At 45.1% G+C, this 22,227-nt stretch overlaps 1 long non-coding RNA gene across 1 annotated transcript in view; it reads left to right on the top strand.

Moving 5' to 3' along the window:
* LOC142008925 (uncharacterized) overlaps window positions 1-15,402 on the top strand; it is a 66,621-nt gene extending 51,219 nt beyond the window's left edge. The window contains exon 3 of the long non-coding RNA XR_012644269.1: window positions 15,346-15,402. This is a non-coding gene — a long non-coding RNA (uncharacterized LOC142008925). The remainder of the gene's footprint in view (window positions 1-15,345) is intronic.
* The last annotated feature ends 6,825 nt before the right edge of the window (window positions 15,403-22,227 follow it).

The raw sequence follows: 22,227 nt of genomic DNA, 5'->3' as shown, positions 1-22,227 counted from the left end.
ACAAACGGCAGCGCAGCAGCGCACGTGGGCAGAGGCTGAGCCTCCGATTACTAAGCAGCTGGTCCGCACAGCGTTCAGAGCGGCGGCCAGGCAAGCGCTGGAACTGGCGGCACAGACCCCCGCGGCGCCAAAGGTGCAGGGCCAACAGGCACGCAGCCTGCAGGCACCGGAGGAGACCACCCGCGTGGCAGCACAGATAAGCGTGCCGAGCACGGCACTGACAGCGGGGCCAAGATCCCTGGCACGGGAAGGGGCGGAGCCAGCCCCGCAGGGGAGGGGAAAGGCAGCAGCGAAAACCCGGCACCGCAGCCCTTCTCTGGACAGGGCTGCGGGGCTGCTCTCAACAAGTCCTCCCCTTATGCTGCGAACACCAACCAGGAGACATGGGTCTCCCCCAGCCTACCCAGAGCCGCCTTCTCCGTTCCTCCAACCAGCGTCACCATGGCTCAAGCCACCCTCGCCCTTTCTGGGATTTGACCCTCTGGAGTACTATCACAAACCAGTTTCACCATTGTCTCAGTCATCCAGACGATCTCGCTCCCCCAGACATAGGGGGTATGCACCTCGAGAGTGGTCCAGGTCTCCATCCCAGGAACCGTGCCCGTGCTGCCACAGTCGTCCTTATCACGCTGGGCATAGACACAACAGGCATACACCCAGGGGCAGGTCCCCCTCGACCGTCCAGTACCCCCACGGGCACTCACGGATGGGGACGGAAACACAGTTGTGTCAGGGGGAGTTGATTTTGGAACCCTGAGATTTTCCCTCGCAAGCCTCCAGTGAGAGGGTGTACCACCGACAGCAGGACTCTGAGAGTTCAAGGGAGGTCTACCCTAGTGGTTCCTCCTTGTCCTCCCCCGACGAGGCTATGGCCCCCGGGGATGTTGCCCCCCCGGACGACCTCAAACAGTTTCAGGAGCTGTTTAAAAGGGTGGCTTTCACGCAAGGCATCCAAACAGCAGAGGTGCAGGAGAAGCACCACAAGCTCCTCAAAAACCTGAGGCCTCTGGCCTCGTCCAAAATTGCTATCCCGCTCAACAAAGCAATCATGGAGTCTGCTACAACCATATGGCAGACCCCGGCTTCTGCTCCACCTATAAACAAGAGAGCGGATAAGAAATACTTCGTCCCGGCGAAGGGCATGGAGTTCCTGGTTAGTCATCCACAACCAAATTTCACTGGTGGTAGAATTGTCTTAGCAGAGATCGAAGACTTCCCAGTACAAAGTGGGGGGAACAGACAGATGCCAAGAAGCTAGAGCTATTCGGCAGAAAGGTATACTCCTCCTCCACCCTGCTGCTGAGAGTGGCAAATTATGCAGCACATCTAGCGAACCACAATTTCGACAATTACTCCAGGCTTACTTCTCTCATGGATTCACTTCCTGCAGATAAGAAGCCGGTGCTGAAGGCCATCGTGCAAGAGGGCTATGCAGCTTCGAGGATAGGTGTCCAGATCACCCTGGATGTAGCGGACACGGCGGCACGCTCAACAGCTACGGCAGTGGTCATGCGCAGGGAATCCTGGCTCCAGACATTGGGTATCCCGAGGGATCTGCAGGCAAATATTGTCGATCTCCCTTTCGACATGCAGAAGTTGTTTGCAGAGTCAACTGATTCGGTCCTTCATTCCAGTAAAGACTCGAGAGCTACTCTCAGAACCCTGGGTATTTATGCCCCTCCATACAGAAAGAAAAAGTATTACCCTCAACAAAGGCGATACCCATACCAATCTCAGCGTGCTCAGTACGAACAGGGCTACGACCAAGGGCGGCATCAACAGCAACAACAGTATAGAACTCCTAGGCGACGTTCCCAACAAGGCCGTGCATCCTCGGGGCAGGCCCAAAGGCAACAAGTTTGACGGAGAGGTCGAGGGCTGCTCTATTACTACCATCGCGCAATGTCACCCACAATTAATGTTCCATCATCGCCTCCGACCATTCCACTCACAATGGCAAAAGATCACCACAGACAAATGGGTACTGGAGATCATAGCCACGGGTTACGTGATCCCCTTTCAGTCGCTCCCACCACCAAGACCTCCTCCCAGGCCTCATCTCAGGGATGCCTCCCATGAGACGAAACTCAAGCACGAGGTGGACCACCTTATGCTTGTAGGGGCGGTGGAAAGAGTGCCGGAGCGACTCCAGGGGAAAGGGTTTTATTCATGATACTTCCTCACAGAGAAGAAAACAGGAGGCTGGAGGCCCATCTTAGATCTTTGAGGCCTCAACCGGTACTTGCGCAAACAACGCTTTCTGATGATCACAGTCGCTTCTATACTCACGGCACTGGACGATGGAGATTGGTTTGCAGCCCTTGACTTACAAGATGCGTATTTTCATATAACACTCCACCCGGCTCACAGACGTTTTCCCTGGTTTATGGTCGGCAAAGAACATTTCCAATACAAGGTTCTGCTGTTCGGCCTCTCCTCGGCCCCCAGAGTCTTTACCAAGACCCTGGCAGTGGTGTCAGCCTACCTGCACAGACAGGGGGTATTTATATTTCCATATCTAGACGACTGCCTACTGAACGGGGCCTCGAAGGCAGAGGTACTACGCATGATACGCGTAACAGCAAACACGTTTTCTTCGCTGGGCCTGGTCATCAACCTTGCGAAGTCAAAGATCGACCCCACACAGGACATAGAGTTCATAGGGGCATGCATAAATTCTATCACAGCAAGGGTTTATCTACCTGACGCTCGCTTTCGCGCCATCGGTTCCCTAGTACAAGTCATTACATATAGCCCCACGGTGCCGGTTTTAACGTGCTTGCAGCTGCTAGGCCACATGGCAGCGGCAACGTTCTTGGTACAGAACGCCAGATTGCATATGCGCAACCTGCAACATTGGCTGGCGAGCGTCTACAAGCCGGTATCCCACACCGTCCGCAGGGTGGTGTCGCCCCACAACAGAAGTGCGCAGATCCCTGCAATGGTGGGTAAACCCCAAGAACATGCTAACAGGGGTACCCTTTCACCAACCACAAATCTCTATTTTTTCTCACCACCGACGCCTCCCACATAGGGTGGGGAGCACACATTGGCGAAAAGGTGACGCAAGGACTGTGGTCCCCTACGGAACAGTCACTACATATAAATATAGTGGAGCTCAGAGGAGTGTTCAACGCCTGCAAACACTTTCGAGACCACATACAAGGCAAGGTAGTCGGGATCAATACAGACAATACTTCCACCATGTTTTATATAAATCGACAAGGTGGAGCTCGATCCCGTGCCTTATGTGCGGAAGCAGTCCGGCTGTGGCACTGGTGCATCGCCAACAATATAACGTTGAAAGCCTCGTACTTACCAGGCGTTCACAACGTGAAGGCAGACCAGCTGAGCAGGCACTTCGCACTTGCACACGAGTGGCAGATCTGCTCCGATCTGCTACAACCGATCTTTCATGCATGGGGATTTCCCCAGATAGACCTGTTTGCCACTCAGCACAACAAGAAGTGCCCCCAATACTGCTCCAGGGCAGGACTGGGGCGGGGGTCCTTGGGGGACGCGTTTGCGATTTCGTGGAAGGACCCCCTGCTTTACGCATTTCCCCCCATAGTGCTCATCCACAAGGTCCTGCAGAAAGCCAGGAGGGAGAGAGCCCGCATGATCCTAGTGGTCCCAACATGGGATCAACAGCAGTGGTTCCCCTTGCTTCTGCGCATCTTGGATCGTCCACCGCTTCCCCTTCCGTTAGCGCCGGACCTGCTTACGCAGGCCGAGGGGTCCATAGTGCATCCCCACCCCTGAGGCCTGCGCCTACAAGCATGGTTAATCCATGGCTCAGCTCCCTAGAAAGTACATGTACGGAGGGAGTACAACAAGTCCTGGAAAGTAGCCGAAGGATCTACACCAGGAAGACCTACAAGCAGAAATGGACTCGATTCACTGCATCGTGTTCCACCAAGCAGTTAGCTCCCCTTGAGGTGCCTGTACCTGTAATACTAGAATACTTACTGGACCCCAAGAGAGGTGGGCTCTCCGTCTCCTCGTTGAAGGTCCATCTCGCTGCTATATCGGCTTTTCGGCATGAAGAGGAAGGGCCCACGGTGTTTGCCCATCCTATTGTTACCAGGTTCCTGAAGGGGCTGGTAAACCTGTACTCCCCTCGGAAACCGTTTCCACCACCGTGGAGCTTGGACCTGGTGCTCAGCGCACTAACGGGACCACCATTTGAACCCTTAGCCACAGTTTCCCTCCGTCTCCTTACGATAAAGACAACCTTCCTTCTTGCAATCACGTCAGCTCGCAGGGTGAGTGAGCTCGCAGCAGTTATGGCAACGCCGCCCTGCACAGTATTCTCAAAGGAGGCAGTAACCTTACGGCTGCACCCAGCCTTCGTTCCGAAAGTTTCTTCAGAGTTCCATCTTAACGAACCTATAGTTTTACCCTCGTTTTACCCGAAGCCTCATAGCTCCAGCAAGGAGGCACACCTGCACCTCCTGGACGTGAGGAGGGTGTTGGCCTTCTACATAGACAGGACTAAGTCCTTCCGGAAAACGGACAGACTCCTAGTCTCTCTCGCTCCCAGGTCAAAAGGAGAGGGTCTCTCTTCACAGAGAATCTCGAAGCACATTGTGTCCTGCATAAAGATGTGCTACGAACTTCGAAAAACTCCTTTACTGGCCCTGCCTAGGGCTCACTCCACCAGGGCGGTGGCGGCATCAACAGCCTTTTTCAAGGGCATCGCTCTAAAAGACATCTGCAGAGCGGCGACCTGGTCATCCTATGACACCTTCGCCAAGCATTATGCCCTACACCGGGTATTCCAAGAGGATACCCGCCTCTCGACAGTGGTCCTTTCGGGGGCAAGCTGCACATAACCCGATTACCCACCTCCTTTCTTGGGTTACTGCTGGGTAGTCACCTATCGTGGAGCACCCAAGGGGAAACTCGAGGAAGAAAGAGAAGTTACTCACCATAGTAACGATGGTTCTTCGAGATGTGTCCCCGTGGGTGCTCCACCACCCGCCCATCCTCCCCGCTTTGGATCTCTGGTGTTTTTCAGGAGCATCCGAGGCGGTCGGTCAAGGAACTGGCGGGGACCAGATCGCGCACGTGGCCGGGAGCGCGCAAGGGAGCGGCGCGCGCCGGCGCATGTGTGGTCCGGCAGAAACTGCTGGAAAGATCCGATCTGCGGTGCCAGGGCGAGCCCGACACCTATCGTGGAGCACCCACAGGGACACATCTTGAAGAACCATCGTTACTACGGTGAGTAACTTCTCTTTTCTGTCTCTTTAATAAAAGGTCATTCAGCTGGTAAAGACGGAGTAGATGCCAACAGCAGATTAACAGCTTCTTGGTCTTTTTCCAATGGTTAGTTTGTCCATATTTAATTCTCTTTTGTCCTTGGTAATTTTGCCTCTTTTTTTTGCTCTGTTGTACTGCACTATTTCCCTATCTGTAGTTCTTATGTGATATTTATGATAAAGGAACAAGTAAAAAAAAGATGCGTAATATAGCAAATGGACATATATATTTTTCTTCTTCTTTCAACTTTTCACTTCAACCTTCCTTAGTTCCTTTCCTAGAAGAAAGCACCTGAAATTTAGTTTTATTCCAAGCAGTTTTGGGGTGAGGACATGTGAGAATGACTATATGCTGCAGTGACCTGGTTATTTCTTTTATGTGTTTTGACTTCAGGTTATTTCAGTTCGCATCAGATGCGGATCTAGCCCAGTGTGTTTATACCATAAGACTCTACAGTGTAAAAGCAAAGAGTAAATAATTCTGAAAGAGTAACTGAGTAACAAATGGAATGTTACAATTATCAAAAGCAGCATTTCATGCCAACTTCACATAAAGCATTTTTTAAAATATTTCGCTCCATAACACATACTGTGTAGAAAGATTCCTTTTAAATGTTGCATTTATTCAGGGTTGGGTTTTTTCATATTGGAAGGATAGCTCTTCTGGAGGAATGATGTGAATTAATAGAGCAAAATTTATGGAACGTCTTGAAATCCTCTGATATCACTGAATTTATAAAAAAGTGCTTCATAAAATCCTGAGTAATATGTAAATTATTTAAACACATAATTTAATCCACACTCTTCCTCGCAACTTGCTGTATTCCTGTGCCTTCTGGACAATATATTCTCCCCCCTTTCCAGCTTAAAACTTGGGCAGTTTTATTAAGCTTCAGTTAAATAGTATTTAATGTAATACAAATTTGCTGTGTTTAAAAGCAGTTGTGGATATTTTATGATATGCTGCGCTTCTGGCAATAGTTGTGGGTCTGATCCAGTAAAGTGAAAATACCATGTCAGTGTGTGTTGAGGATGTTCGGTACCTTCTAGGATCACACCCAAAGTTACTTCCATGATGTAATTTAACTTTTCCTTGCTTTATTACTCAAGCAGTATGTATACTTGGTTTATGGGAAATATTTATTAATTATAATTCTGTGCTTAAGTTCATCTGCAAGTGGATCAAGAAAATGGCATTGGTATTAATTGTGAAGGAATATAAATGTTATTTTACATGTGCATGCAGTATGAGTTGATGACAGTTGCTCACCAGGATAAGCCAAAAAATAAAAAAATTAGGGAATGAAAATGTTATTCAAAATGTTATTTTGAGGTCTCAGTGCACTGTTGATGAAAGATTGAAAAAAAGGAGCCTGCAGAAGTATTAATCTAAATTTTTCTGATCATCCTTTGAGCAGCAACAATAGTTAAATCTTTGTTATTGTATTTTAGTAAACTAAGGCCAGATATATAACATGTGATGCCTCTTGATTTCAGTCTTAGTCTTTGCAAATATAAAATAAGTGGATCTATAGAGAGGTATAAGCTTCGCACAAAAATGGTTGTATTTTTCCCCATGCCAATAATCAGTGCAGTTTGCAGTAATAGTTCTAACCATGACTTAAAATCCTAACCTATGGTATGACAGAGTACTTGAAAGAAAACAGCCGAGAGAAATGAAATGACTGAAATTACTTTTTAAAGTATTAATGAACACTAATGTATTGTAGTTAATATAAACCATTTTCTAAACTGCACCTAATGTTAAATTTCCCTTTTCTTTTGAATTTTGCACGTCTGAAGTGAAATATAATAAATACATTAGCTCATATTTCTTTGTGACTTGTTTTAAATTGTTTGATAATTAAGCTTAATCTGAGTGAAATTGCAAAATTTGATTAACTGCTTCCTTTTAAGAGTCTGAAATGGTATTCTCCACATCAGAAAGTACAGCTATGTTATTTTAGAAGCTTTGTTCTGTTAACAAAAAGCACCAAAAATAAATCCAGTTAGGGTCAGAGTGGCTTAATTTAATAGTATTATGATAATAAGTACCATAATTAGTTTCAGATTCTTCTTCCTTCCCATAGGACAAGGTTCTGAGTTTTGATGCCTACTTAAGGCATGAGAATGACAGCAAAATTAATGTCATAACCTTTACAGCCTGTTTATGGTTTTCTGTGTAGTACCCTAAAGGATTTTGTGGAATAGTGTAACAACTAAAGTAACCACTTAATATGGACAAGGAAAAAAATTAGGTTAATTGGGTTCACCTGATATTCAGATGTTAGAGTGTCTGTCAAGACACTCGTTTCATACTTAACAAAAAGAGTTGCTGGTATTTTTTCCATTAAATTATCTTTTAAATTATTGTTCATGTACACTCTGCTTTCTTGGGCTTACTGCCTCTTAAAGACTAATTTATGATATGGTTTAGGATTTTTTTCAGTGTACTTAATCTAGTTTGTCTTTTGCAGTAATGAAATCAATTTATCATTTCATTTTTGTGGCAACTACATAGCAACACAATTGATGGAACATGTTCTGTGACACTGATATGCATTTTTCTTCTAGCAGAGTCCTGTCAATAATTGCTGATATCACTTGAACTGAACTTTTAACAATAGTTCTTCTTTCCATCTGTAACTAGTCAATCATAAGCTTAAAGGGGTGGCATCCTAAGTTATTGAGGCCCAAATCTTTATCTATGTTATTTAACGTTGCTTTTAAAAGATGAGCAAAACAGAATAAAGACTCTGTAGAATTTTAAAAGCTTCAGCAGTGATATGGGCCCTTTATTACATGATGGTCATAAAACTTAATGATGCAGAAAAATGTCCAATAAATATTTCTGTTCTGCCTGTGGAGAGAAACAGAATGCTGGACTTGTATGAAGCTGAAGAACTACTTTCTTGTTCATAAGTAACTGAGTACGTTGGACAAAATCTACTAGGAATAAACATTTTTGTCAGTGAGCTCAGATAACTTGCTTCCAAGAGTCCTCAAAAAGTTGGCTGATGGCATCTCTGGCCTGGTATTGTACATTTTTAATAATCTTGGGATACTAGTGAATGTACAGAAGGCTGGAACTGTATTGATGTGCCAATAGGGCAGTTGGGATGACTTTACTTGACATCTGTCCTGGCAAGATAATGGGAAAAGCTGACACAAGATTCAGTGGGCAAGAATTAGAGGATACAAATAGAATTAATGCCAGTCAAGCTGGTCTAATGCAGAGTTGGTCTTATGACACAAACCGATTGTAATTCTTTGCAGTTAGAAGTTTGGCTGATAAAGGTAACTGCACCAAGATAATAGACTTTTGTAAGGAATATGATTGCTACCGTGCAACATATTTTAAACAAATTAGTACAATATGCAATATTAATGAGAGCACATTTGATTAGGAAGAGGTTCACTAAAAGATTTCCAAAAATAGTCAGTAAGCAATCATCAGATAGTATTGTGTTTCTATTGTGGCTCTACAGGCATTGGTGACAGGCCTGATGATGTTCAACGTTTTCATTCATGAAATCGCTGCTCATAAAATGTAGGTATGATGCAAAGACTGACATAATGGTAAATGAACAGGATAGGACAACCATACAAAGCAATAAGGAACACTTTGTGAAACGAGCCCAATCAATTGAAATATGTTTTAATAGGGCCAGATGCAAAATTGTACATTTAGGAACAAGCAATGCAGGTTATACCTACATTCTGGAAAGCAGTAACTCCGAAGAGGCTTTAGGAGACATAGTAGACAAGCAACATGAGCTCACAATGCAATACTGTTAGAAAAAGGGTTGATGTGAACCTTGAGTATATGAAGAGGAGAGTAGCACCAAAGTGTAGGGAGGTGATTTTACCTGTATTTATGGCACTAGTGAGACTGATATTGGAATACTGAGTCCAGTGCTCATGTCCACATTTTAAGAAAAGAGGTTGAAGAAATTGGAGATGCAGTAAAGACGGATAAAAAAGAGTTTTGAGGACTAGAGAAAATCCATTAGTGTGAGAGACTTTGAGCTCAATCTGTCTAGTTTATCAAAATGATCTGAGAGGTGACTTGCTTGCAGTGTGGAAATGTCTTACGGAGAGAAAATACCAGATATTAAAGAGCTCTTCATTCTAGTGAGAGAGGCATAACAAGAAGCAGTGGTTGGAAGCTGAAGCCAGGATGATTAAAATTAGAAACACAGCACAATTTTTATTAGGGTGATTAACCATTGGAATAAACCACCAAGGAAAGTAGAGGATTCTTTATTTCTAAAATCTTCAATTCAAGACAGGGTGCATGTCTGCAAGAAATGCTTTAGTCAAACACTAGTTCGTAGTCTCGATACAGGAGCAAGTGGGTGAAATTGTGTTAGAAACAGAGGAGGTAAAAAATTATTTAATGGTCTCTTCTCACATAAAAATCTGTTAATCTCTGAAAAATAACAATGGTGTCACATAGCTGGCCCAATGCTAACCTCAGTATTGATCCTGGCAACAGGACAACAGCCAAATATTTTAAGGCTCTGAATTGTACCTTTTGTTGAAGAAATTGAGATGTCAGCCACACTGAAGTGGTGTCCATCACTGTCCTCATACTGTTTTACAACCATATTGTTGTGGGGAACACATTTCTCATGGTTCATCCAGAGCTACTTTTTTTCGGCAGCACTGAATAGAGTAGTGGTTCTCAACCAGTGAGCCTCTGGAGTGTACTGCAGGGCTGCCAGCAAGTTTCAGGGGTTCACTAAGTGTGGCTGGGATTATACTTCTCGGGTCCAGGACAGAAAACTGAAGTCTCACCACATGAGACTTCAGCCTGGCTCCATGACCACTACCCCATGTGGTGTGAGGTCCTGGGCATTACCCTTCTTGTTACCCTCTGACAGTGGCCCCCGGGCTTTTATATGCAGCCAAAAAAAAAACCCCACAAAAATAAAAAACAAAAAACAAAAACCAAAAAACAACCTCACAGTTATGTCACAACTAGGCTTTGGAGTTTTTATCGCATGTTTGAGGGGAGAGGGAGAAGCTCAGAAAGGAAGAGTTTTAGAGGCCCCAAAATAGAGCTCTCCATCTCATTCCATCAGTGTGTGAACCCATTGAGGGCCTTACAGGCTGCACTCTTCAAGCTCCACCTTAGGCTAGAAATGAATTGAAGGGCTTGTCCAAGGGCCAATTTTGTTGTAGTGTGTATATGCAACTGTGGTTGGGCTCCCTCTTTCCTTCAGTGTATGGGGGGGGCGTTGCTGATCTCCCCTGTCCCTCTGGGGCTCTGTGTGTGTGGGGGCAGGGGCTAGGCTCTTCTCTCCTCCCTATGTGTATGCGTGTGGCTGGGCTCTTCCCTTCTGAATGTAAGGGTGGCTGGGAGGGTGATTGGGGCTGTCCCTTTCCTCTGGGGTATGGAGGGGCTGGGATGGGGCTCCCACCTTCCCTTTGGGGTGTGTGTGGCAAGGCTGGGGTGCCCCCCGTCTCACTGCGTGTGGGTGAGCAGGCTCTCCCTTTACCTCTGGGGGTACATGTACACATCAGCTTTAAAAAATGGTTCCATTAGTAACAATGGGTGCTGTGCTGTAGTGGCACGCATCTGAACAAGCACATGACTTCACTCAAAACATGGAGGAAACAGTGCCCCGTACTCTGCCCCCTGCCTCCTGAACCCCCCGCAACTCTATCCCTCTACCCTGCACCCTCTGCACTCACCCAACACTTAAATTTCTTGTAGGCACTGTTTTATTACGCTGCTCCACTATTTCCAAGGGATAGATTTTGGCAGTACACTATGGCCATGTCTACACTAGCCCCAAACTTCGAGTTTACTAATGAAGTGCTAAAATATATATTCAGCGCTTCATTAGCATGCAGGCGGCCGCAGCACTTCGAAATTGATGTGCCTCGCCACCGTGCAGCTTGTCCCGACGGGGCTCCTTTTCGAAAGGAGCCTGCCTACTTTGAAGTCCCCTTATTCCCATCAGCTCATGGGAATAAGGGGACTTTGAAGTAGGTGGGGTCCTTTCAAAAAGGAGCCCCGTCAGGATGAGCCGCGCGGTGGCGAGGTGCGTCAATTTCGAAGTGTCGCAGCCGCCCCCATGCTAATGAAGTGCTGAATATGTATTTCACCGCTTCATTAGTAAACTTTGAAATGGCCATTTGCGTGGCCATTTTGAAGTTTGGGGTAGTGTAGATGTAGCCTATGTGTGACAAATTTATGTTCATCCCTGGTTACGAATAAATACAAAAGATTGGAAGGCGGTTCCAATCCTCCTGTTTCTCTAAGGATTTGAGAGTATAAACATCACCTCCATTACTTTCACTGAAGACACTCAGATTAGAGAGACTTTGCTACCTTCAGAAATATTAAAAAGTAAACAGAGGGGGAGGAGGGAGAAGAGGGAAGTAGCTTTTCAGGCAGAGTGGCTGCCGATGGGGGGAAGGCTCAGAGACACTGCAGAACCAGAGAGGGATAAATAAAGTGTCCTACACTCCTCACTCTTCTTGGTAGATGGGAGACTGGAGCCAATGCTCAGCTGTGGTAGGGTTCTTTGAAGGGTGGGTACTACGGCCCCTTCTGCCTCCCATATAACTCCCCTGCTTCCTGTACATCACAGAAGTGGAGGTCCCACTCCCTAGTGACCTCAATATCCAGGCCACCTACCTCAGAGCCTGTCAACGTGAAGCAGCAGGCAAGAATAGTAGGACAAGACCAATTTCAGTCTCTACCTCCGGTATTACCATTGTTGTGAACTGAGTAGTGACACTGTCTCTGTTTTTGGTGAGTGACAATTTTAAGGCTTTTCTGGAACTGCTGTACTGGTCATGGAAACCCTGAACATTGAAACCACTGTAGTCAGGGAGAGGTCTGATAAACTTTTTGATATAATGAACTTTACTGCACTAGTCAGAACTGCCCATGAATGTGATCAACAAGAACATGTTTAAGCCAGGAAGGTACAGGGATGGACCCAATCACTCCGCCTCCCACATATAAGCAAGTGAAAAGCAAGCCTCCAAACTGTGTTGAATACTTCTTTACATACTTAGAACCAATATATTTGATGGTGTCAGCAATCCAAGAAATGTCCAGGTCAGTGTTCCCTTTAAGCTGAGCACTTGGGTGGTCACCCAGGAGGCAGTCAGATGCTTCCCCATTGATTAGTACCGTGTACACAGCATGTGTTTCTGTTGGTAGTGCACATAACAGAATTTATTTTGGGACATAGATGTAAAAAATTACAGGGAACACTGGTCCAGGTCACCAAAAAGCACCCTGAAGGGAAAGGGCTCAAAGCTGGACCCTTTTGGTACCGTAAGTCATATTCCTCCACCTCCGTGTAGTACTACATTATGAACTGTCAGGCTCAGTTCACAACATACAACTTCCTCATCTGGGTAGGCATCATTCCATTTCAGATAAAAGGCCCACAGGAGAAAAAGGAGGAACTGAATGAGATCATAATGGAGGGTTAGGTGATTACCAGAACAGCTGTGTAAGTGACTTTTGATGTATCCTAGATGGCAAAAAGGCTAGTGGCCAGAGCCATGTCCAGGTGGTGGTGTTTATGGCTGCTAGCATATGGCACCCAAAAGAGGTGCAAAGCACCACAGAGGATGTGCCTGTTGAAGGAATGGGGCTCTTTATGGGCTTCAGTCTGATCCTTAGGTAGCTATCTGCTGGCTTCTTACAAAACAGTGTATACATACTATCATTAGCTGTTCACCAGCAGAAGGTGGTCAAATAAAAATTTTTACCTCATGCACCTTCACTCTCTGATCTTCAGTAAATGTAAATTATGCCATTCTACTCCCACATCAGGCAGCCTGGTACCCACCAAGAAAAAAACACCACTATTCTAGGAGATACTCTTTTCATTAGCATGCTCTGTGACTTGAATGGTTTACAGCTGGAGTCTGCAGACTATGTCTAAGGCTGTGTCTAGACTTCAGGCTTCTGTCAGGAGATAGGCAGTTTCTTGGCAAAAGTCTGACACTTCGGGAGCATTCTGGCAACATCCCTGACTTTCTTGTTCCATGAGGAAGAAGGGATGTCTCAGCAGAGGGGGCTTTCCCGACATTTTGCCCCATGTGGACAGGCTGTATGTCAGGAAAGCTTCTCCCAAGAAAACTATTGCCAAGAGATACGCAAATGTGTTGAGCGATTTGCATATCTTTTGCCAACAGAAAAAGGTTAAACCTAGAGAGAGTGGGATCTCCATTGGAAGTACCCAGGTGAGCCAATGGGAGAAAAGACTGATTGAATAGAAGCAGTTGCTTGCTGAAGGGGTCTTTTGTTTTCTGTCCTTAGCAGGGAGAGAGACCAAGATGCTTAATCTTAAACAGTCTTAATGAATGCAGTAAGTATCCTGGCCACATCATAATATGGGTATACAGATGCGTAAGTAGAAAGGAAATGTTTAGTTAGACACGATCAGGTTATTTTTAGTTTGGGTTTGGTGTGGGATTTCTTAGGCTGGTTGATGATTCTCCCCTGTGCTCTGTGACTTCTGAACTGAATACCAGGGAAATAATTCTCTGTGCTCTAACCTTGGTTTCAGTGCTTTGAAACACCTAGCAACCAAGTATGTTTTATCACTTTCTGTGTATATTTTCATCTTTTGTTTTGTTAATAAATTACCTTTTTTAAGGCCATGATTTGATTCCTGTGTCCTAAAGAAAGGTCTTTGTGTATTTATGCCTAGACCAAAGGTCAGCTATCAGATTGCAATTTAGTTTTTTCACTTTGTTTCCAAGTTCTCTCGTGAGAGAGAGGTAAAAGCTTGGGGTACCCCACAGGGTGACATCATCAGTTGAGGAATGCAGGTTACATACTCTGGACATAAGGAAGATCTTGGCCTTCTATGTAGATAGAACAAAGCAGTTCTGGAAGTTAGCACACTTGTTCATTTTGGCGGCAGACAGAATGAAAGGTCACTCATTGTCTGTTTAGAAGACTTCATCCTGGATCATGGCCTGAACCTGCTACTACTAGGAGCTGATAAAGTGCCTCTTTCATCAATCATGATGGTACATTCAGTTAGAGCACAAGTTTCACTAGTGGCCTTCCTGGCACAGATACCAGTCCAAGATACATGTAGGGCCACTACCTGATCATCTTGCTACATGTTCACTTCTCGTTATGTATTTACCCAGCAAGCTCAAGATGATGCTGGCTTTAGGAGAGCAAAACTGTTAGACTGAACTGTGAGCTAAATTCCATTAATGCTGCTAGTGAGTCATCTAGAAAGGAATCAAAATGAGTAAGTACTTAAAGAAAAAGTGGTTACCACCTTTTTCATAATTGTTTTTGAGGTGTGTTGCTTATGTCCATTCTGTTACTTGCCCTTTTGCCCCCCTGTTGGAGTTGTTGGCAAGACTGAGAGCATGTAGGGCTGGCAGTGCCTGGGATGCTGTTATAAGATGCAGCACTCAAGGAGGTGTGCCACAGCTGGCTTGATGGATGCCGCTAAGACAAAAATTTCATACAGCTGCTCATGTGGGCATTCACACACCTAGAACAGAATGTATATGAGCATCACCTCTTGAAGAACAAAAGTGATGAAAAAGTGGGTAGCCATTTTTTCAGCCTGTGGTCCACAGACCAGTGGGGGGGTCTTTAAAAGGTCTAAAATTTCCAAAGGGAAAACCCACTTAAAATGTTTAGGGGTCCAGAAATAAAACAGATTGAAAACCACTGTCTTACACTGTCACACAAACAGTAGGCTTTATGAAAGTGTTAGGACCCACATGGGAGCCAATCTAATGCCTGCTCCCATCTTTAGGAACTGCTTGTCCCTATCAACCTGTCCTGGTCTACTATTACAGCTGACAAGAAGTTGTTGGACATCCTCACCCTTGGTTACTCTATTCACTTGCATGCTTTCCTCCTCATGGAAAAGAGAAGAAGACTTATTACTTTGCCTTGGGACTCACACTCATTAGTGACCATGCTGTGCTTCATAAAAATAGTAAACAAAGAGCAACTTCCAAAGACGTAGCAAATGTTAAAAATAATTATTCTCCTGAAACTGGAAAACAATCCAGCTAATACTGCAAGATACTGACCAATATCCCTGTTGTCTTTGCCATTCAGGGTAGTGGAGCATCTAATTCTCCAGCACATCTCAAGGAGAATCAGTAACCAGCGTCGAGCAAACAGGTATTCAGCGAGGTTGGTGTACCTGCAATCAAGTGGTTTTCAAAATAAAATGAAGACCAGAGCTGTATTTCTGAACCTGACAGAAGCATATTGTATCATCATATAAAGGGTGTCTTAGATTGTCAAGGGCACTCCTAGCATGGGGAGTCAATGCAGTTGACCTTGTTCTCTGCAAATGATGTTTCTGAGTTCACATGGGGGGACAGCGGTAGCACACACAAAAGAGACAACAACGGTCTACTCCGAGGCTCTTGGCTGACACTGACAGTTTTCAGTGTATACATCAAACAAGTTACCATTTGTCCCATACTGTAAGTTCACATACTCAGGTGACATTTCCATTGGTATCCAAGCATAACCATTCCCTGGAACTTGAGGACACCCTAAATTCTTACTTGACTAGAAATGTCCAAATACTGTAATCAATGTTCAGTCTTAATACCAGAGTAGTCCCAGAAATGAATATCTTTCTCAATGGATGTTGCTTGAAACACACATTCCACCAAGTCTATATCCAAATAACCCTAGATAGATCTGTCACGTATCTCAACCACGAGGTAAAAATTGGGGCAGAGATGGGGTCGTATAACAACCTGCTAAGCAAATTGCTCAGGATTCCAGGGGGAGCAAATGCTCAAACTCTCTGATTATTCCATTTTCTGGTACCCTCTGTAATTGTGCAGGAGAGTACTGTGTTCTCATCTGGCTCCATTCATCACATCTCAAATTGTTTGACATGCACTTACCCTTGTCCAAACTCATTGTGTTTGGGACAGCTTGGCTAACACCAGTGTTGTTGTGTCCTGTATTAAGCAACATTATTCCTTCATACATTTGTTGTGAGGTTGCCACAGCCAGAAGGTTAAGAAGATTGTGGCAAACACAAACCTAGCACTACATACAGATTCCTTTGACTATCCAAGAGCATGCTTGTTGTTAAAGAACTTATTGTGGCCCACTTATGCTGCCGAGATTTGTTTGCAGCATCAGTGTGGTTTGAAGAGTGGTTTGCAGTTGATATTAGAAACCAGTCTCTTGTGAATGACCCAAGCATGGATGTACCCAGTATTGACTTGCCACATCACACATGAACTCTTCTGAACTGATTTTTAAGCGGCCAGTATCAATGTGCAACTAGTCTTTGTACTGAGGCCAAGGAGAGGATCCCACATGCAGTTGTTGCCAGAAACAGTGTAATGCATTATTGATGATTGCCTGTTGCACTTCGTTCATGGGGCTGCTGCAAATAGTCTTGGGAAGCTCTGCGTTTGGTAATAATTGCTTTGCCTAAGAGCCATAGAAGAAATACCTCAGAAGAGGTTTCTTCTTCCAATGTTTCCATATGCTAAAGAAGAAGAATGTTTATTGTGTTATAGATGTGAGGGGATTCATCAAATACTGTCTCACATTCAGGATGGTAATGCTTGCCGCCATCATTTCATGTCTGCAAGCTCAGGACTCATTCATGGTTCTCACTCATTTGTGGTTGCAGGCCATATACTTCCATATCACCAGCCAGCTGGTCCTCACGAGGTACTTGAGATTCAGAGGAACCAGTCACTGTCATTAGTGCCTGAGGGTAGCCTGTTGGTTACGGTATAGTCAAAGATACGACTGTAACCAACCAGGCTCGGGTTCCCCAGAAACGAGGCTGCACCCAGAAGGCGAGTGCTATATTTGGTTTATTGAAAGCACGTGACACCCACGACAGGAGCCCCGGAGACTCTGCAGTCACCAGTGGGGGAAAACCCGACGTGTCGGAGCTTCGCTTGGGGCGAGGCTCTGTAACAGGCCTGCTAACACTAGCTGATAAAGCTGAACTCATTAACATAAGATTGCCTAAAATGGCCTATGCATTTCTTATCACTATCTCTTGTGGCCTACTGCCAGCATAGCCTCGAAGTCTTGGCAAGCGTGCCTTGTTCTGCAGTAGTTCCCATGGCAGTTATTTTGCAGCTTTTCACCTTGCACAGACTGGTCTGTTTAGATTCTCCTGAGAGGTCAGACTGCACTCTCGACCGTTACAAAGTCTTCTCGCACCCTACAACGACTCTGTCATGGAGGCAACAAATTCAGTAGTTTTCTGTGATCTCTGCCACCTGAATAGCAATGGCTGGCAGTCAACCACAGAGATGCCAGAACAGCTGATTAGTGCCTGGTCCTGGGACTGCCAGAGCAGCGGTTGGTGGTCTGTTAACCAGTGGCTAGTGTTGGCTCAGCCTCCTAGGGGCTGGAGCAGCAGTGTTCAGTCCCTTCCACAGGAGCAGCAGAAGGGACTAAAGCAGCACCAAACCACTGGCAGCACTCTCTCTGCCCTCCCAGATGTTTTTAGTAAATGCCAGGGACAGGCTGCAGATATCCATGAATTTTGGCTTATTGCTCACAACTTGTCCCTGATTTTTTTTAAAAATACCCATTTGTAATTTTAACCTTAGTTATAGTAAAGGCATATATTCAATATGTACATTGTCTCAGTGTAGAAGTAATATATGATTTTCAAGAGTTTTCTAGCCTCTAAATGATCAGAGCTCTACAACACAAGGTAGTCTTTTCAATGATCATTAATAATAGTTAAATTTCGATTGATCTTAGTTTGATTAGGATCGCTTTATAAATGACTGACAGTAAATGCTAATTGGGTCAAACTTCAATCTTGTGTCACTGAAAAAGTTACCACATGTCAGAGATTCAAATGCTGGATAAAGCTATTGTGAGTTTGATCCTCTGTGAAACAGAACTTCCCCAAAATAACTTATATAGGTTAACTTTTAGAAAAATATCCAGTATTGACTTAAAATTGTCAGAGATTGTGAATCCACTGTGACTCTTAATAAATTGCTAACGGTTAATTATCTTCACTGTTAAAAATCAAACAAACTTGTTTTCAGTCTAAATTTATCTACTTTTAGCTTCCAGCCATAGGATCATGTTACACCTTCCTCTGTTAGACTGATCCCATTGTTAAATATTTGTTCTCCATGCAGATACATGCATACTGCAATTAAGTCACCCCTTAAACTTCTCTTTGTTAAGCTAAATGGATTGAGTGCTTTAAATCTACCATTGTATATAATGTTGTTCTAATCTTATAATGATTCTTGTCACTCGTTTCTGAATCCTCTTCAATTTATCAACATTTTTATTGAGGCAAAGTTCTACCATTTGGAGGTCAAAGAACTTTTCAAACCAACTGTTGTTCTGCAATGAGAGGAAGAGATTTGAAATTTTTCAGTCTAAACCACCAGAGGCACCACAAGGCTGTAAAAATCTGTTCTTCTTTGAGTGTCCCCATTTGTGCTCCACCTTAGGTGTCAGGCTTGCCCTGGCACCGTAGCTTGGAGATATTGATAGCTGTTTTCAGCTAGACTGTGCATACGCAGGCTCCAAAACACGGTTTTGTGCTCTTTCTACTACATGCACAGTCTGGTCTCAGCCAGTTCCTCTCAACTGCCAGCGACTGCAGATGGAACTTATACCTGTTCCTCAGCTCAACCTTTATTCTTCTTCTCCTATCTCCTCTCTTCAGGTTTGTTACCTGAAATAGAGACTTCTTACAGTTAATAGTTTAAATTACAGTTTAAAGTTTGAAGTTTAAAGTTGAATTTTTCAATTTGCTTGTTAAGTCAACGACCAGTTAAGCTTCCTTGACAATCCCTATGGAGCAAAGGGACTCCTTATCTTTCTTTAAGTACTTTAATCTACATTTTAAAGCACTGTAATAATCATGCCCAGCATAGCCGGTTTTCAAGAAATGTGACTCTTGCTGTGAGGCAGTGGCTGCCTTGGACGGCCATTCTAAATGTATCCGGTTTTTGGGAGGAAGGGCATGTTCCACAGAAGTGCCCACATTGTTCAAAGCTTACCACGTGGGCCCGGAGAGACCAGGAAATGCATCTATGCATGATCCTGTTTTGACAAGGCCCTCCAGCCTTCTTTGCTTGAAAGTGATGAGCCTTCTCAAGAGAGCCAGCACAAGGGCAGAGTACTCTCTACTGAAGCTGTGATGCATAATCATCCTAGAGCCTCCCTGACTGATCATTGCCTAGTTTACCCAGAGGAATGGCGTGTGAGGCTGAGAGCACTGCTGAAACAGTCTCTGGCATGTGGAGAAAGGCCAAGACGAAGAAAACGGTTCCGCCAATGGCACCGGCGCATGAAATGGAACTAACTGCTAGATTGGTTCCCAACTGTTCAAAGGTGGCACCGACGGCTTCCGTGTTACGACATTTGGTACTGACTGCCCCGAGTCCAGCAGCACCGGAGGTCCTGGCACCGATCAAGACATCGACTCATGCGGCACTGATGCTGGCACAGACCCCATCGGCACTGAACATACAGGCACTTGGCCATGATTCTTTGGCACCAACAGCCTGCCGCAACTGTATCACAGTCTGCTAAGGACTTAACTAAAGCTGCAGACATAGTCACTAAACACATTAAGGCTAATTCTAAGACGAATCACGGGTGTACTCGTGAGCCTCCACCGCACGAGTCATTGTCACCACCTGTTTCTGCTACCTCACAGATATCCCCAGGATGGTGTTCGATTCCATCACCATTCCTGCATCCCACATTGTCTCATCACAGATCAAGGTTGCCATCACCATTTTTAAAGCCATGATTTCTTTTCTTATATGAGGCCAAATCACAGAGACGCCAGAGTAGCCACCCCTCCAGATCGCCACATCCCTTGTCCAGGTGCTTACAGTCTTACTCTTCACACAGGCATGGCTATAGGTACCACTCCCCATACAGATGCTATTTGCCTGCGAGGCATCGTCACCACCCATGCTGCTCTAGATCCCGGGACTATAAGTATCGAGAACGAGACGTGCACGAACGATGGGAGTGAGCAGAAAGGTACTCTGTGGCATTCTGGTCTCCCAGCCTGTCTCTGGTATCTCCACCACCATTACAGTCTCAGCCTCCATTTCCTCCACCTCAGTCTGCTGAGGAGGAGGCCCATTTTTCTGATACTCATGCTCCTCCTAGGCTATTATTGCCACCTGATGTGTCTTCATCTTCACCTGATGAGGCTGTTATTCCTGGTGATACATCTACCCCTGACAATCTCAGGGAGTTTCAAGACTTATTCCATAGAGTGGCCAGTACACGAGGTGTTAAACTGGCAGAAATCCAAGAGAGGAGGCAAGGCTTCTTAAAGAACCTGAGGCCCCCCATTTCCTCAAAGATTTCTATCCCCTTGGGTAAGGCCATTGTGGAACCAGCTGACAACATATGGCAGATGCCAGCCCCCGATCCCACTACCAACAGAAGGGCAGATAAGAAATACTTTGTCCGATCAGTGGGTATGGAATACTTATTCACCCACCCCCTGCTGAACTCGCTGGTGGTGGAGTCCTCTCAGTAGAGAGCTAAAGCGCCACAGTATGTCTACCAATAAGGACTCCAAGCGTCTTGACCTTTTTGGCCAGAAGATTTATTCCTCTTCTACACTTCTGTTGCAAATGGCCATCTATGTGGTACATCTGTCAAACACAACTTTGATAACTACTTCAAGCTAATATCATTACTGGAGTATTTACCTGACTCTAAGACGCCATTGCTGAAAGCTATCATCCAGGAAGGCTATGCTGCCTCCAGGACCAGCATCTAGATTGCCCTTGGTGTGGCTAACATGGTGGCTTGATCTATGGCCATGGCTATAGTTACGAGAAGGGCATCTTGGCTTCAAACTTCGGATGTCCCCAAGGAGCTGCAGAGCAAAGTGGAGGACTTGTCCTTTGTTAAGCAAAAAACTACCTCTAGAAGTGACAGTTCAGTTGCTAGGGCCCACTCAGTCACATGAAACTTTCAACGAACATGCCAACTGTATACTTAACACTCTATGGCTACGTCTACACATGCCCCAAACTTCGAAATGGCCACGCAAATGGCCATTTCGAAGTTTACTAATGAAACGCTGAAATGCATATTGAGCACTTTATTAGCATGCGGGCGGCCGCGGCACTTCGAAATTGACGCGCCTCGCCGCCGTGCGTCTCATCCAGACGGGGCTCCTTTTCTAAAGGACGCCGCCTACTTCGAAGTTCCCTTATTCCCATAAGCTGATGGGAATAAGGGGACTTCGAAGTAGGCGGCGTCCTTTCGAAAAGGAGCCCGGTCTAGATGAGACGCGAGGCGGCGAGGTGCGTCAATTTCGAAGTGCCGCGGCCGCCCGCATGCTAATGAAGTGCTGAATATGCATTTCAGCGCTTCATTAGTAAACTTCGAAATGGCCATTTGCGTGGCCATTTCGAAGTTTGGGGGCACGTGTAGACGTAGCCATAGAGTGTTAAGTATACAGTTGGCATGTTCGTTGAAAGTTTCATGTGACTGAGTGGGCCCTAGCAATTGAACTGTCACTTCTAGAGGTAGTTCCTGTGAGTAAAGATTGGGGCATAACGTAACATATTAACAGAAAAATAAGCAGTGAAAGTAATGTATGCATCATATTTTGTTAGTTCTTTAAAGCCTAGTCCAAAGTCTTCTGAAAAAATGAATCCTTGTGATTAACTTCCCTGGACTTTGTTCACACCCTAAATAAAGACTATGGTATGATTTACCGACTGTTTCGTTTGTGTAACTACTCTTTATGCAGATGCTTAATGCTGTGATTTCGTATGCCTGTGACTTTTTGGAAAATTACCGGCAAGCAAAAATCACAGTAAGGATGATACATTCTGAAACGAAGCTACAGCTTCATTGGCCTTAAAAACAGCCATGCTTAAGGGTGGCAGTTTCATAGCAAAGCATTTATGAAATACTTTTGTAGTTCTCAAGGTGGAAGGTGTTCTGTAAAGGTCCAAGCACTTT

This window comes from Carettochelys insculpta, chromosome 2, assembly GCF_033958435.1.
Source record: "Carettochelys insculpta isolate YL-2023 chromosome 2, ASM3395843v1, whole genome shotgun sequence".
Taxonomy (NCBI): Eukaryota; Metazoa; Chordata; order Testudines; family Carettochelyidae; genus Carettochelys; species Carettochelys insculpta.
This window is presented reverse-complemented; position numbering and strand designations above follow the sequence as displayed.